Here is a 16,762-nt window from a genome sequence, read left to right as displayed (position 1 = left end):
TCCTCATACCTACATGTCTAAGGAAGTACTGGAAATTGTCACTCACTGGTTTTAGCAAAAATGCTGGACTTTTAACATTCTGAGTTTTAGTAACATTATTAGAGAACCTTAAACAACTTAAAGTATTCACTGACTAAGGATAAAATTTTCTCTATAGTTTCAATAGGAAAATATTAATTGCATTGAAGTGCAAAGTCATTTTAAGAAAAAGTGGTGTCTATTTTAACACAAAGCATATGTGAACATTGTCCCCGCTCAGCTCCTTGAGCTCCCTGCAAGTCCAAGTAATTGCAAAATTAGTGTGTACAGCCACTGTCACCTATGTGAGATCTGCACTTGTAGCCACTCTGTTACAGCATACCAGCCTTGGGAAGAAGGAGTGCTGAAAACAATAGCCAAAGATCATATCAAAAATACTTTTGATAGAAAGTGATTTTTTTTTGAAGTGTTAAGCTGTCTTTGAAGCCTGTGGATTGATTTTTTTTTTTTTTTTTTTTTTTTTTGGTAGGAGCATTCTGCTAGAAATAGCACTTTAGGAAAAAATACCTCTGGTAAGCTACTCTCCCCTTAAAGCTGTGAGTTCAGTTTTTTCACTTAATATATGCTACTTTTAGTCACACTTTTTTGGTAAACCAGGCTGGAAGAGAAGAGGGAAGGGAGGGGGAGATCATTGTTTGCTTCTGAGCCCTAGTGTCTGCTAGAAATTGTTAATGTTTGTTTCACAACAGGGTGTGAATTACTTGGTTGCAGTCAACCATTGTTTGGAAACATATTTTGGAATGTTTCCTTTATGAAAGGTTTTTATTCGTTTAGGATTCATGATTCTGTATTTCTTTCAGCTGTTCACATGTTTTGTTGCTACAGTACTGCTCACTTTTATAGTAATGGGTTCAGCTAATAACCAGACATTTATTTCAAACTACATATTGAAGCATGGTGAAAATCTAGTTCCTGAAAGCTATATGAAACCAGGATCTCATACATTGTGCATTCTGCTAACAGTGGTCCTGGGATTTAACTTTTAATAGAAATCTTCCATTATTTCCTGGAAATAATTAAATAAAAAGTGGTCCTAAATTTTTGCAAGTGTGGTGAACATATTTTCAAATGTGATGATTGGGATTGAACTGGTTTGAATCTTTTTAATATGTTGGAAGACAGCAGTTGTTTTTTCCATTTGTCTGACCATACATGAATAGCTGCATAAATGGATCTGAGTTCATTAATGGTGGATGATCTGGAAGACTAAGTCTTACTTTTGGCAGTGGAGGGGGAAGTGGGGTTTTCTTTTAATAACATTGATTAGAACTGGATCACTTCCAGAATGATCAGTTTAATTCAAATATTAGCATCACCACCTCCAATTTGTCGGAAGGACGTATGCGCTGTGGGAAGGACATAAAGGTGGTTGGTCTGGTACAAGCATTGAGGTTGGAGTGCCTTTCTCACACAGTGCCAGGATTTGAGGGACCAAGCTGAATACCAGAATTCAGACTCAAGCTTCTAGTTCAATGTTGCAGTGCTGGGTACCTAGAACCTACTGCTAATGGGACTGTATTTGTGGTTTGGTAAGCACTTCTGAAGATACATTTTGACTTTGGGACTTAATGAATTTTGGCATTCTGGAAAACTAGTATGACGAATGAAAAGTAAACTTTGCTAACCATGTAACTAATTTGACCAAAATTTTGATGTTTCAGGCCCTGCCAACCACTGTCTTCAGGAATTGCCTTACCTTATTTTCTTCTGGATCTACTTTAATTATGTAGATGCAAGTGAAGAGGTCACCTTAGCAGAAAAATCTGGGAGATGGTGTTGTGTGGCCTTTCTGTCACAGTTGCCATCTTTCATTGTGTTTGTTACATGGAGATATGCAGATATGGGTTGGAAAAGGCCTTCTGAATCACCTGGTTCAGCCCACTGCTATCCTAGACAGACATATCATCTACATCTCAGAAATTTGTCTTTACAGACTAGAGTTCTAGTCCCACTAATCTTTTCAAAAGGCTGCTCTGTAGCTTTGCTTTGTAGATAATTAGAGGCCTTTCTCTAATTACGTGTGAACATTCTCAGTCAGAATTGACTTGCAATTGCTTTGCAGTCTGTAGCTTCTTACACCTGTGCAGAAGAGGCTGCTTTTCTGATCTGAAAGCTCTTTATACTCTTTAGCTTCAGTAAAAATACCTGATCCAGACAAGTGCAGATGCAAAATGGCATCTGGATTTGCTTCCTTCTTTCACCATTTTCAGCCACCCGCTTTCTATGTTCTTCCTACAAAAACCAAAAGGAGATAGGGCTGAAATACATAAAGAAGCTATTCCTGTAGAAGAGTTTGGTTTTTTCCTTCATGTTTCTTATTTGTAAATTATTTATCCTAAGTTTATTTTTCATGTTGTTTTTCCTCAGGTTTATCTGGTGTGTTTGTTTTGGATTTTGGAAGGTAAGTGTAGACCTTTGTGTCCACAACGTCAGTAAAGGTTATAGTAGACCACTAGAATACTATAGTAGGAGACCGCAGGAGACCACAGTATTCCATCCCTTGCTGATATCCTGCTTGACAAGCTGGAGGTCTTGCTCTTCTTCCTGCCACCTCTCCACACTCTCTGGCAAAACAGATGAACCGAGGAGTAAGTGGGATGGTTGCATTCCTCTGACTAAACTGTTATTTTAACTATGCTTTAGCAAATACCATCTTGGTTTTGCTTTAGTTATTCTTAAGTTATTCCGTTAATCACTCCATATGAAATTCAGTGTAGAAGATAAGGCAGTCCTAAAATCCCATAAATGCCCCAGGCACTCGGCTCCTCTGTCTGGGCTTCTGCAGTACCATGTCTCACTTTCCCTTCAGCTGCCTGCTCAGGTCCCTTGCCCTCAGGTGCTTGTTTCTTCTCCAGAGAAATACACCTTGATATTATGTTGCATCTCCTGTATGAGATTTTATTTTCTTGCTTTGCTTCCTATTGTGACTTCTGTGGGATGTCCAGAGGTCAAACAGGAGAGTGTCATGTGTCCCTTTTCCTGCCTCCTGTGATGATAATCTCAAATAAAGAGAATTTTTTAGTGGTGCTACTGTGACAGTGCAGGATCAATGGCTTCTTGTTAGAGATGAGCTTAGATTCAGAGTTTACAGTTGTACTTCCAGTTTCTCTTCAGCAAAACCCTGCAAAAATAACTTGTATTTTATAGGAAAATGCCATTCTCAGAAGTACTTTGTTTCTGATCCTGGAACATTTTGCACTGCATATAATTTGGGACTGTTTACACATATGTAAGATTGCCAGGTCTCAGTTGAAAATGATATTTTAGAAGCATGTAGAGAACTGGCAGGCATCAGATACTACAAATCTTACATGTACAGCATTTCTCAGTTTTCTTCAACGGAGAGCGAGCCAAACATTGCTCTGCTGCCTGGTGATACTGCAATTTTATACTAATAACCACCGTGAAATAAATACATTTACGCTTATGCCTGTGGGTTTTAGTGAGTGTATATTTGATAGGCTGTTTTCTGAAAGACCTGATTCTGTTACTTTTGAAGTCAGTTGGGATTTCACAAACACATCCTTTGTGCCCAAGTATACCGCATGCCTAGCTAGTCAGTAGACATGTTACTCTCTGCTCAACTAAGGTGGAGATTTGATGATTTTTTTTTCTCAAGTTGGACATTCCCTAGTCCAGCTTTCTCTGACACTGTAACATAAATTGATACTTTTTCTTCTGAGTTCTTTTGGAAGTAGTATAAAATTAAACAGGAAATTGACTCCATCGATGCTAAGAAAAGCAGAGCTAATCAACACCGTGCATACCCAGCTACTCAGCTGCTATCCTGCTTCCTTGCCAGGCTTTGGGAAGCCTCAGGGTATATCAGATTGGAGCTTAACTTCATTTTTTTCATTCCTCTCCCCCCCCCGCTCCCGTTTATCATCATTTAACAAAGTAATTCTTATGAGCCACCTAGAGCAGTGGGTGAAGGAACCATCATCTGTTGATAGTCTCTTGATTTTCCTGTGCTGGTACAGATGACAGTGTTGCTAAGGCGAAATTAATTGATATTGTTTCCTGCTGGTGTCCCTGGGGGAAAATGGAGCTGGGTGTGCTCTGAAATAATTCCCTTCCCAGCCCCGCTCCTTGCAGGCAATGGTTGGGAAGAAAGGGAGCTCCAGGGCACTGGAGCTATTTCCCATTAGGGGGCAAGCTTAAACAGCAAATTTTGGAATGAAGTGTGTGTTATTTGGATTGCTTGAAGTTGTGAAAGAGGAGAGAGAGACAGCTCGTTGTCACTCCTCTATTTTTTATTTAATGGAATCAGTTTTCAAAGAGGAGAATAGATATGAGTGCCCCAAGTTGTAATCGCTGTATATGAACACTGGCAGGACCCCCAAAACTTCAGTCTCTCTGGATGGTCAGAGGTACAGGTGAGAAGGGAAGACCCATCTTAATATGAGCACTGCGTCTTAGTTTTTATAGTCTTTCTTTCATAAAGCTAAAACTTAGTTATATTCAGTTTGTAAATTAGGACACTTACATTTAAATGTCTAGATGTAGCTGTCCCTATGTGGGCCAAATGTGATCTATTGATGATGTTCAGGAGATCAGTTACAGCTCCACACTTTTAGATGAGCTGATTTGAGCATGGTGGGACCTGAAATACCTAGCTCTCATATAGTTGTATGTAGGTCACTTTAGCTGAATCTTGTTTGTTTGTTTTGTTTGTTTTTGTTGTTTTTCATTTAGGGCAGCAATAGTTACATTCTCTCATCAGAAGGTGAAGAAGACCCCAACGATGCAAAGGAGGCTGGCACCAAATCCTTGCAGCAGCTTGTTCAAAGTCTGTAGTACTGCCCACCTTCCTCTTGCTGTCCTGGCAAAGGCAGATGGATTTTCCACATTCCTCAAAGAACTTGGGCTAGTGGTGCAAACTGGTGGGAGTGGTGGGAGAAAAGCAAAGACTCTGCATCAGCTGCTGCCAAAGCTTAGCACAAGGAAAGCAGAAGGGTAGCTGACACCATCTCTCCAAATAGCCTGACATCCACGCACCTTTATGAAGATAAACTGATTCCTGTGTTTCTAATTATTCAGAAGTAACTGCCTTTAATAATATTCTTTCTCCAGCAAGATTTTGTCTTGGAAAAAATCCTGTAATCTGTAGAGCTGATGTTAATGAACATGCAAGTTTTGGCTCAGTGCTGGTTCCAGCCAAGTGAGATGAACTGAATCAATGTCCATACCAATGAAATTAATCCAGTAACATTTAGATCAGATGTTTTCTCCCTCACTCCCCTTTGCATTCAGGCCATGTTTCATCAGTGTACTGTACTTGGCACCTGAATAAACACTTGCAAATATTTATAATTCCCTACCTTCTCATAGGGGGCTTTCTGAGATCTTTCTCACAACTCTCCCATATAAAACAGTTGAATCTCTCTTCTTTCTTAATATAAACATGGAGGTAATGTGCCCCTTGTCACAGTAGACATCTGTTATATGTATAGTAGTCATTCTGTTGCTCACAGATTAATCATTGTGCTCCGTCTCATTTTGCATTGCAATCTGCAAATTACAATGATTCCTTGAAGAGACAGAAAACAGGTTTGTTCTTTGTATTATTAATAAACTCTAAATCATTCCCATATTTTTAACTGGTTTTATGTGATTTGTTCCATTCTCCAGATGACAAAAATTGGCTGCTAAAGACACTTTACTAATATGAGGTTTGCTAATTGCCATGAATGAAGCTTGAATTGAGCATTAATTAACTATTTCTGTTAAGGGCTCATCACAGCAAAACCTTCTGCACTTGTGTAAATTTATATTTAACTTCCCATGACAAATGCACGCCTTTCAGCAATTGGTTTGCAGCTCTTGACAAATGTTTCTATTTCATTCCATAAGTTATAAGTTCAGCCACTGCATCAAAAATAGCCACAGCTTAGATTTGCATTAAGACAAATTACTCTTGTAGTGCATTTCCAGTCTTTTGGGAGTCAGCATGTGTTCTCTAAAATGAGGATCTTCCTCCCATTTTTCCTGAATGTAAATGTTTTTATATAACAAGAGAACTAAAAATATCCATGAGGGCACTGCAATAATTCATATGCAGGGAGGTGATGCAGTACAGGAACTTGTTCCAAACCAGTGTCTCTTTCTCTGTACTTTTTTTGGATTAGGCTTAAAATTTCCATCACTAGAAAAATAATTGGTTACGCTTGGGATCCGTTCTTGCTTTGCCACCCTTCAAAGCCCTTCAATATGAAGGAGAGCTTGGGGAAACACAGGGTCAGCCCTTTTGGGACCATCTTCATTAGCAATTTTATTCTTTAGGATGCAGTCTCCTACTAGATGTTAAGATTTCAGTTTCCATGTATGCAAGCAAGTGGTTCCTTCTGCAAATATTTGAAAGTGAAGATGAAAGCTGTGGCAAGCACTCCACACAATTTCTGGTATACAACTAAATGATATTTTAGGCTATTTTGATGTTGAATAACTGCTAGGAGGATAATGCATCCATCTAGCAGGAATATGAAAGAACTGAAAATAAAATCATGACTACCCATGAAATAAAATTTTATAGGTGAGTTCTTTGTTTGCTCTTCACAGCACAGCTTTTTTAAAGTCTTGATTTCAGAACAAAGAAGCTTAGCCTGGGAAGAAGAGTTCAAATGTGATTTCCAGGAGATACCTCTAGAGTATTCCTTTAAACATATATATGTATGTTTATTTTTTTTTCTGTAGGCTTTCGTCTGACAATTAATTTCCCTTTGCATTTGGTTTACATTACAAGTGCTCAAGCAATTGTTCTTGGAGAAGAGTTGTGCAAACATATATCGATTTAATCTACCTGTGCTAATAGAAACAATTCTCTATGATTTTCTTGACTCTGTTGAGTTTATGCCATGTACATCCACTTTACTTTCCTCTTTCTAGTATTGTCCATAGTTTATGTTCCTTAGTCTCAGGTTTTATAATTCTTTGTCCTTCATATGGCTTGAATATTGTGCAGAGCCTAGGACTTTATACATTGGGAACTAGTGTGGAGTTCAGGAGAAGTAGGGCTGCTTTTCTTCTCTATGATTTTGAGCCTTTGGGATTCCAGGGAAGTCCTTCACTTTTCACTCTTCCTATGTTCTTTTCTTGTTAGAATCTGAGATCGAGCTCTTCAAGGACTCTGGCTTTGTGACCACACAGTGACTTGAGAAATCTGTCTGTGAGTGTCTAGGTGCCACCATGGTTCCCAAAAGTTGTGTGCTTTAGGAGAAAAGTTTTCATCAGAAACATGAGGGTATATTTTTAGTGCTTTTTCATGACCTGCTATGTCCATATACAGGCTTCTTGTATGGCCACAATTGATTTTGCAACTACCTAGAAGGGAAGAAGCAACCTTCTTCCTGGAACGAGATCCCACATAGACTTCACTTCTTCAGAGTAATTTGTATTCTCTCTTCCCTCACGGATGTATCATTTATTGTCTGTACTGTGTGTTTGTTTGCAAATCTGAATCTTCTTGTATAGATGCAGAGGCTCTGACTCTGACTGATGGATGGAAGAAACCGCAGGCAGCATATTCTGCCTTGGAGTCTGCAGAGAGCCAGGTTAGGGTCAGTCAGCACTGTCTTCAGCAGCTGGATCTTTAAATATGAGCTCACGCTGCCCACTTATTGAAATAACTCTGCAAATCTATAGATTACACTCTCATTATCACTAGACAGTTTAATCCAACACCTTTAACCTTACATGTTAGGCTGACTGAAACTAATGAGTGATCCCTCTACTGAGTTCAGCTCTGGTGTGATGAAAAGGGTAGATTATGTTGGCTGCTCCTTTTCATGCTCTCAAATTATGCATCTGCTCATTAGGTAAAGGTTTGGGGTGCTGTTGCTTGGGTGTCTGGCAGCTGACAAAACTGCCTTGAATGTGCAGTGATTCATAAACACAGGCTGGCAAATGCATTCAGTTAAAATCTAATTCCAGGCTTGTGGCTTACCCTTGAAAAGCTTTTGTCCATCTAGCAGCACCACTGAGCTCTCATATAGACTGAAGCTGAGCCAGTTGTCTGTCTTCCAGGTACTTATCTTCTGAAGTGCTGAAACATCTTGTGGGTTTTGCTGCCTTCTGTGTCATGGGAACCCCAGTAAAAGCAAATGGCTGGAGGAGAGCTTGTCTTTTAGCATTTCCAGGCACAGCAGTGAGACAAATAAATGGAAGAAAACTCCACCCAGGCCTATTAAACATGAAGATGCTGATGCAACTGCTGGCTCAGGAACTCCTAGATTGTGCAGTGCCAGGAACTGGTGGAATATACAAGGGAAATATCTCTGTCTGCTTGCCCTTGTCTCTTACACTGTTCAAAAATATTTGTTACTTTGAAATCAGCTACTGAATTAAATGAATCTTTGGTGTGGTCCTGTAGAGCTGGACTTATGAACTTCTTAGACTGTTTCCCATGTATTTGAAAGCATAGTGTGGTCTCCACAAAAAATTGGCAGATCACAAGCCTGACAAAATGTATGCATTGTATGACATTTAATATGAGTGTTTTAGTAATCTCTAGCGAACCAAAGGAGTAATCTGGAATGAATGGACAGAGTCAGCCAACAGGGCTGACTAAGGAGAGAGGCTTTAAACACTTAACTTGACCAGTCCCGTCAGTGTTCATACTTAAATCACATGTTCCTGGATGGCTGTGTGCAAACTGGTGCTGGAGAAATCTTGCTGAATAGTCAGAAAACCTAAGCTAGACATTGTCAAGGGGCACTTGAATCAGACAGAAAATCTGACTCCAGAATACTGGAGTCAGCTGGGGAGGTAGGAATGGCTCTCTGAATTCAGGGTCCCAAGACCTACAGCAAAGAGAGACAAGAGTTCTTGCAGAGTGGAGCTGAAACAGCCACACAGGAGCTTTCTTAAGTACGTCTGAGGATTTTCCTTGAATTATGATTTACTGATTTATCTTTTATTTCTGTGCTTGTATCTAAAACCCCTTCTTTAAATATTGTGAAGTAGGCAGTCCTGCTAAAAATGCCTATGAATTTGTCATTAAATCTGGTTTGAAGTGAGTGAAGGTCATACTGGTAAGCTTAGGGTACACTGTTCCCATGGAGGTGGGCGATAAGAGTAAAGAAGTATACAAGTAATGTAAAGGGTTCGTTAAAGAAATTCAGGGGTCATAATCTGCTTCTACTGAATCAGCAAAATACGGGCTTAGTTCTGACAGATGCTTCTCCTTCCTTCAAGTAGGGAAGTAGTGGAGCAACTCCAAGACCATCCCAAAGTAAGAGACTTGCCCTGAGGAAAAGAGATACCATTAGCATCTTGCATATGACAGCACTTCTTATATATTCTGGATCATGCCATGCCTTAAGATACAGCACAAGTAACAAATATGGGGCAAAACACTTCTTCTTGGCCCATCGCTATGTGTAATAGGGGAAAGAATGATATCATAAACCAAAGGCAAGTTAGAAAGAAAAATATACTAAAATAAGCTGAGCTGGTCAGAGAAGAATGGCAGTAACAGCAATAGAATTCTTTTAGCTAATTATGGAGGAAAAGGCAAAACTAACATAAGGTTTCATCCTGCTCTTTGGCTCTGAGGCAGAATTCAGTAGTCCTGCTTCACTTCTGGCATCTGAGGCCACACTGATCAACCAGGAGTAATTGATGGTTGTCAAAATGGATAAAATTGATAGTTTATTAATAAAAAGAACAATTTGGTGTTATAATCCTATTCACTATTCCTTGTTTGCTGTTCTTTTCTAAATTAAAAAACAAAACAAAACAAAAAAATCAAAACCCTCATAGATCAGAGAATCACAGAATATTGAGCTTGGCTGCAGAATTGTCTTCAGAGTGTGTAGTGTGCACTCTATACTACAGTGCGTACTTAGTTATAGTACTTGGTAATATATTGTGATAAGAAAAGGAACATTTTTGAGTGCATATTTGAGTTCAGTGCATGGACATGAATTGTTGGATAAATTTCTATTAAATGTGAGTAGCCACTGGACAGAATCTGCCTCTGAGATAATGAGCATTTTCCTTAAGTGGTTGATATTACTGAATGCTTGAGTTGCTTGACAATTCCACTGTATGATAATTTTCATGAATTTCCTGCCTTTGAAATTCCAAATAGGGCAATTCAGTCTCTATAGAGACATTAATATTACATATGCCTTTTTTTTTCCCCCTCAGAACTAATTTTTTTAATTAACATGAAATAAGTAATCTTTACAAAGTGTTATAAACAATAGCCATGAAATCCAGTGGGTAATTGTTTTGAATCTCAGCTGTGCATTTCCTTTTTACATCACTGGGGACAACCTTGTCTGTGCTTTGTCATGTATAACCTCTTCTGCCCATCATTTCTTCTCACATGCACCTCTGTCTTCTCATTCAGACCATTGTGGTTCCAGTCATATAGCAGTCTGTTAGGTCCCGGGCTTTCAAAGCATACAGTAATTTCCTATCAACATCAAAGCAAATTACTCCAATTTAGTTTCTCTTTAGAGAAGGAAGAGTTCCTTTATTTTCACACTGGAACTCATTCATTCTTGCTAAGTGCTGCTGCAGGATATCGTTCCCTTCTTATGTCTTCTTTTTTTGTTTTATTTGTTGTTTTAAAGGAATGTATTCTGTCAGCTCAGCTCTCAGTCTTATGTTCTTCTAATGTAAGTCGAATAAGTTAATTTGGCCACACACAAAATGGTTTTACAAATTAGCTTTGAAAAGTTGAAAGGGCCATGACAGAGTAAACAAATAAATTTATCATTTTGTGGCATTGAGGTTTTGCTTTCATATCAAAATTTACAGCTTTCTGAATACTCATATCAGAGCTTTAAATTAATATCTGGTTTTCTGTGTTTCAGTTGAACTTGTTCAGGTCAAATTTCTCCCTTCATACATTGCTAAACACCAAGTCACAGATGGACTTCAAATGCCAGTAACTAATACACAAAATCAATGTTTGGTTTTTTTTTTAATAAAAAGAAAGAGATCACAAACATATAAAACAAAAGCCCTTCTCCCTCCAGAATTGAGTTGAAAAGTAAGCTTTCTACAAAATTCTGAAATTTCTTTGTGAGATTTCTAGATTACTCTTAAAATAAGAGAGGAAGAGGGTGAAAAATTTGAAGATAAATTGTCAAACTCTTTAGAAATCACCAACAATTTAAAAAATAATTTCCTTCATATAATTATGCATTTTCATCTGTTTTTTTTCCCTCTTACTCAAAATTAGGTTATATTTATGTTTCCAGGACCTCCTTAACTGTATTTCCTCTCTGGGTTTGGAGAGAAGAGGTTTAATGAGGCAAAATGGCTGATGATTTGATGCTAACCACCAGCAGCACCATTTGTTAATCCCAGTTTCATAGTCATTTATGTCAGATTGTGAAAGCTACTCAGCTTGACTGAAAAACTCATTCAAACTATCCTCTTGCACAGTCTGATGGTAATCTGGTAGATTACTGATGCAAAAACTGAGTTCAAAGTGCAGGTTTAGATGCAAACTGATGATTTCCAAAGGTTAGGTCACTGAGGTTTTCTAAGGAGCTGAGAGCAAGACCCAGTGTGGGAACTGTGAATTGGAACTTGCTCTCACTTCAGGTAGGGACTTACCAGACCAAAGGTTTTGCTTGGGCCCAAATCCAGCGAAGATGGGAATAAGAGACCATGAAATGTAACTTTAATCCCGTTCTTCAAAAAAACCCAACCAACCAACCAAACAAAAACCAAAAACCAAAAACTTCATCAGTGTTTCTGCCTTTGGGCTGGAGAGATTCTAATAGATTTGTGTGCAGATGTGTCTTTAGTGTTTTGAACCAATTTTACCTTCCAGTTTACCTTCAGTAAACTCTAAGTGTGAGAGTATTCAGTGTGGTTTTCCTTATACTCTGTTTTAATAAGTAACAATGAAGACTGGGAGGGGATAGAGGGCAGAGGTCTTGGTTTGTTTTTTCTTCATACCTGATGTTGCAGACTGAATATACAAACTACAAAGAGAGAATTTAAGCTCCCAGCATTTTTTGCAGTGTGTATGACTGATTAGTTATTTTTAAAGGTAAAAATAACTCGGGTAGCTTCTTCTATTTAATTTACTGGCCAAATTTTCCAATACAAGTAGGATCTCTACTGCGTTTAATTAATTAGAAAGACTAACAGTAAAGTGTTTCTCAGCTTAATTATTTTGAAATAAAATCTCAAAGCAACAAGTTTTGGCATAATTAGTGAAAAAAAAGAGCATGCTTTTAGCCAGGAATAATACAACGCATGGTGGAAACCAGAATCACACTTCACCTAGGTTTATTTTTTTAACTAACTCACCAGGATATACAGAGTTCTTCCACATTTGCATGCCTGTGCAGCAACCAGCCATGGGGATTTTGCTGGCTCTCCCCAGGCTCACAGAGACAGGCAAGTAGCAGCTCAGGCTGTGTGTGAGAAAGGACACATGGGAAGAATCACAGAATCACAGAATGCTAGGGATTGGAAGGGACCTCAAAAGATCATCTAGTCCAATCCCCCTGCCAGAGCAGGAACACTTAGGTGAGGTTACACAGGAAGGCATCCAGGCGGGTTTTGAATGTCTCCAGAGAAGGAGACTCCACAACTTCCCTGGGCAGCCTGTTCCAGTGTTCTGTTACCCTCACTGTGAAGAAGTTTCTTCTCATATTTAAGTGGAACCTCTTGTGTTCCAGCTTGAACCCATTACCCCTTGTCTTACTGTTGGTTGTCACCAAGAAGAGCCCGGCTCCACCCTCGTGACACCCACCCTTTATATATTTATAAACATTAATGAAGTCACCCCTCAGTCTCCTCTTCTCCAAGCTAAAGAGACCCAGCTCCCTCAGCCTTTCCTCATAAGGGAGATGCTCCACTCCCTTCATCATCTTTGTGGCCCTGCGCTGGACTCTCTCCAGCAGTTCCCTATCCTTCTTGAACTGAGGGGCCCAGAACTGGACAAAATATTCCAGATGAGGTCTCACCAGGGCAGAGTAGGAGTAGAGGGGAAGGAGAACCTCTCTCGACCTACTAACCACCCCCCTTCTAATACACCCCAGGATGCCATTGGCCTTCTTGGCCACAAGGGCACAGTGCTGGCTCATGGTCATCCTGCTGTCCACCAGGACCCCCAGGTCCCTTTCCCCTACACTGGTCTCTAATAGGTCATTCCCCAACCTATACTGGAATCTGGGGTTGTTCCTGCCCAAATGTAAGACTCTACATTTTCCCTTATTATATTTCATTAAATTTTTCCCTGCCCAACTCTCCAGCCTGTCCAGGTCTTGGTGGATGGCAGCACAGCCCTCTGGCATGTCAGCCACTCCTCCCAGTTTGGTGTCATCAGCAAACTTGCTGATAGTACACTCAATTCCCTCATCCAAGTCATTGATGAATATATTGAATAATACTGGCCCCAGTACTGACCCCTGAGGCACTCCACTAGATACAGGCCTCCAACCAGACTCCGCCCCATTGACCACGATTCTCTGGCTTCTTTCCTTCAGCCAGTTTGCAGTCCACCTCACTACCCGATCGTCCAGTCCACACTTCCTCAGTTTAGCTGTGGGGATGCTGTGGGAGACAGTGTCAAATGCTTTACTGAAGTCAAGGTAGACCACCTCCACCACTCTGCCATCATCAAACCACCTTGTTATGTCTTCATAAAAGGCTATGAGGTTGGTCAAGCACGACTTGCCCTTGGTGAAGCCATGTTGACTGTCCCTGATGACCCTCTTATCCTTGATATGCCTTAAGATGGCACCAAGGATAAGGTGTTCCATCACTTTCCCAGGGATGGAGGTGAGACTGACCGGTCTACAGTTGCCCGGATCCTCCTTCTTGACCTTTTTGAAGACCGGAGTGACTTTTGCTTTCCTCCAGTCCTCAGGCACCTCTCCGTTTCAGGACAGCCTCCGGCAGAGTAGACAGAGACAAAGAAGGCATTCAGTAATTCTGCCTTCTCTGTATCTTCTGTCACCAGGGCACCCACCCCGTTCATCAGTGGGCCTACATTGCCTCTGGTGTTAGTTTTATCTGCCATGTATTTGAAGAGGCTCTTTCTGTTGTCCTTGACCCCTCTTGCCAGGTTTAATTCTAAGGAGGCCTTAGCTTTCCTAGTTGCCTCCCTACATTCTTCCACTCGAGCTTACCCAGCAGTTCCCTGTTTAACCACGCAGGTCTCCTGGCTCCCCTCCTTGACTTCCTATGTGTCGGGATGCTCTGATCTTGAGCTTGGTAGAAGCAGTCCCTGAATGTTAACCAACTATCTTGGGCCCCTTTACCTTCAAGCAGCCTTGCCCATGGGATTTCCCCCAGTAATTGTTTGAAAAGGCCAAAGTTGGCCCTGCTGAAGTCCAGGGTTGCAATTCTGCTTGGTATTCTGCTCCCGCCACACGAGATCCTGAACTCCACCATTTCATGGTCGCTGCAGCCCAGGCAGCCCTCAACCTTTACTGCTTCAAGAAGTTAGAACACAAAGTCCTTTATGACCATTTTTTCTAATTTACAACTAAATAGTCAGGTTTGGCTAGTATTAATCTTGACAATGAATAATCTACTGAAGTGCGGTGTGAAAACCAGACAACATTCTGTAGTTCTAAGGGGTTTTTTACTATTACTGTTAGAAGGGTTATACTTACAGAGGGCACAAGGAACTGTTGGAATTTCTTCATATAACTATTACATGATCTGGGATACATCATGTTTTTAAATCTCTGCTCTACAAGGGAAGACCAGAAAATCTAGTCTAGTGGGCCCTAGAAAAGTGTAGAGCAAACCTTCCCTGCCATGGCCCTTCCTTCTGCCGCTCTGACAGTGATTCTCTCTCAGTTATATGAAATCACGGCTCGTATACCAGCTTGCAGTCCAAGCTCAGAGAAGATACCTGAGTTCAGATGATCCCGATCATGTCTTTTCTCCCTTGTTCTTGGGGACAGCCTTCTTGCCTAAGCATAGAAGCAATATTCCTCCTACTGATATGGACTATCCACTCGTGCTGCTTTTATTTTTTTTTCCTGGCTTTATAATTGCTGTGCATCCATGGTTCTATGCTGCAATTTTGTAAAAGGAAAGTAATAACAATTATGCATCGCTGTTTCCTGAAACTCTCTGATGCTTAATTATCTGCTGAAAAGGACTTGAACAACTGTGAGTCACACATGGCTCTGCTTGCATTTTCTGGTGCTGGGAAGGGTCTGACAGCTTAACCTGGTACCCAATGCCAGGGAGTTGGGACTGTAAATGGTTATTAGGGTACATCAATGCTGGAAACCATCCCACCAGACACGGTACCATGGCCATGTGAGTTGGGTTCCCTCTCTTCTCACAGTAAGAGCAGACAAGTTATCCAGAGAACAAGGACTTGAACAGTGCAGTTTATGTGACCAGATGGAGTCACTGTCATAATCTGGTATGAACTTCTAGATAATTTAATAAGAATTGGCAAGAACAGGTGTCAGTTCCTTGATTTTTTTTTTTGATGTGGGGAGAGAGTGATGAGGTGTTAATTAAGAGGGAATTAGGTCTCATTAGCCCTAGATATACAAGTTTGATGATGTGCTTTTCTTTCTTTTTTTCTAGATACAGAGCATTGTATTACTGGCCTTTTGTTTGATAAATATTTGAAAACGAGAAAGCCAGAGGAGGAAAGCAAATGCCAAGGCATCCATGGTAGTGGTGCAGGCAGTCTGTCTAGATTTGCTCACTGGAAAACTTGGTCTTGCTGCCTGACCCCTTGGCAGTGATCGAGTCACAGCTCAACACCACAGAGTGCTGAGGCGCCCGTGTTAGTAAGGCTGGTGTCTTCTATTTTGGATCCTGGTAAAGCAGATAAGGTTTAAATAGGAGGTCATGGTGCAAGTGTCTGGGATATGCTCAGGCTGGCTCTTTTAAATAGATGTCCACAGCTGAAACACAGTGTGAACTTCTCTTACGTCTCTCTTTGGGGCCTGATCATACCCATGACATGTATTCTTCCTTCAGTCAGGGACTGAATATAAACGGAGGGTGTCAGAGTGATGAGAGTTCAAACTGCAGAAAGTGAGGGCAGGCGAAGGTCATTGAGGGTTTGATGCAGATTCCTGAGCTCCTCGTTCAGAGACTTGCTCCAAGAGCAGTGCTGTGCCACTGCGTTGTGGGGACTGCCAGGGAGAGACACTCGAAAGAAGCCGTTTTTCTTCAGGCATTATCAAAAATTATGAGAAAAAAGTAGCAAACGTCTGGAAGAGGAGCAGTCTGAGAATTCACTTCCTTTTAATAAAATTATCTCTTCATTTGTGTATGCATTTTTATGAGACTGTCGTTCCTCTGCAGAGCAGTCAGCTAAATGGACAGCTGAATGCCCGCCTGTTCGCTCAGCACTCACATGCTGAAAAGCAGAGTGGAAGTGTGAAAAGCTTTTCTTTTTAACTACTGAGCTAGCTTAAACTAGTAAAACTCTTCAATATATTTTTTGTTTGGTAAAAAGATCATAAAAATGATCAAAATTACAATAATCAGAAAATTGCAGATAAAGGTCTTTAGGACATGTAACTGCAAAGTGTAGGCAATAGAATTGTAATTTATAGACTGACACACCAGTCCAGCTACAGGCAACTCCAGCAGTTGCTTTCCTACTCATTAAAATAAGTGCACAGCTATCAGACTAAATATAGCATGCAGCTATGTAGAAAACTGAAACCAGACAGTGAGACAGGATACTTTCTGACGGAAGTAGATCCACAGCCCACTGTAGGCTGGAAATCCTTCTGCATTTTAACCTGCTGCC

This window comes from Caloenas nicobarica, chromosome 1 (assembly GCF_036013445.1).
Source record: "Caloenas nicobarica isolate bCalNic1 chromosome 1, bCalNic1.hap1, whole genome shotgun sequence".
In the NCBI taxonomy this organism is placed as follows: domain Eukaryota; kingdom Metazoa; phylum Chordata; class Aves; order Columbiformes; family Columbidae; genus Caloenas; species Caloenas nicobarica.
Note: the sequence above shows the minus strand (reverse complement) of the source record.